Below are 1,528 nucleotides of genomic sequence, written 5' to 3'. Positions count from 1 at the left end.
TTAGGCGCATTATAGGGCCCCTTAGGGACTTGTCTGACAAGTAGGGTAAGAAAACCAATGCGCACTCCGTGAGCATACTGGGTGGAGTCATTACAGATGTGGAAAGGTTCCTCCCGGATGCCATGAGGAGCACAGGATGCAGCCAACTGCAGGTGGTTGCTCACGTCGGTACCAATGATATGTGTCGCTGTCAGAAGAGATTCTCTCTGGTTTCGAGCGTCTAACAGAAATGGTAAAGGCTGCCAGTCTTGCTTGCAAGATGAAAGCAGAGCTGACCATTTGCAGCATAGTCAACAGGACCGATTGCGGACCTCTGGCACAGTGCCGAGTGGAGGGTCTGAATCAGAGGCTCAGACGGTTCTGCGACCGTGTAGGCTGCAGATTCCTCGACTTGCGCCAAAGGGTGGTTGGGTTTCGGGTTCCGCTGAATAGGTCAGGTGCCCACTACACGCAGGAGGAAGCTACACGGGTAGCAGGGGCTATGTGACGTGGACTGGGCGGTTTTTTAGGTTAGAGGGTCTCGGGAAAATACAAGATGGGCTTCAGTCACAAAGTGTGAAGGCTGAACACAGGAAGAACATAGACACAGGAACCATTGGTATAACAGTAGTAAATTGTCGTAGCTGTGTAGGGAAATTACCAGAACTCCAAGCGCTAATAAAAAGATCTAATGCTCAATTCGTTATAGGCACTGAAAGCTGGCTAAAACCGGATATAAGCTCAGCCGAAATTTTTGCAAAGAACCTAACAGTGTTCCGAAAAGATCGGCTAAACACGGTTGGCGGTGGTGTGTTTGTTGCTGTTAGAAGTAGTTTAACTTGTCGCGAAATTGAAGTAGATACATCCTGTGAGTTAGTATGGGCAGAGCTCATTGTTGGCAACCGGAATAAAATAATAATAGGATCCTTTTACCGACCTCCCAGTTCAGATGATACAGTTGCTGAAAGGTTCAAACAAAACTTAAGTTTGATTTCAAACACGTACGTGAGTCATACGATAATAGTTGGTGGTAACTTTAATTTACCCTCGATATGTTGGCGAAAATACATATTTAATTCCGGAGGTACGCATAAAATATCATCCGAAATTGTGCTAAACGCATTCTCTGAAAATTATTTCGAGTAGTTAGTTCATGAGCCTACGTGAATAGCAAACGGTTGCGAAAACACACTTGACCTCTTAGCAACAAATAGTCCTGACTTAATAACCAGCATAAAAACCGATATAGGGATTAGTGAACACAGGGTTGTCGTAGCGAGATTGAATATTGTAATACCCAAATCCTCGAAAAATAAGCGAAAAATATAGCTATTCAAAAAAGCAGATAAAAATTTACTTGATGCCTTCCTGAGAGACAATCTCTACTCGTTCCAAATTAATAATATAAGTGTAGACCAGATGTGGCTTAGATTCAGAGAAATAGTATCGGCAGCAATTGAGAGGTTTATGCCAAATAAACTAACAAACGATGGAGCTGATCCTCCTTGGTACACAAAACAGGCTAAAACACTGTTGCAGAAGCAACGAA

Source organism: Schistocerca americana, chromosome 3 (genome assembly GCF_021461395.2).
Source record: "Schistocerca americana isolate TAMUIC-IGC-003095 chromosome 3, iqSchAmer2.1, whole genome shotgun sequence".
Lineage (NCBI taxonomy): Eukaryota > Metazoa > Arthropoda > Insecta > Orthoptera > Acrididae > Schistocerca > Schistocerca americana.
Note: the sequence above shows the minus strand (reverse complement) of the source record.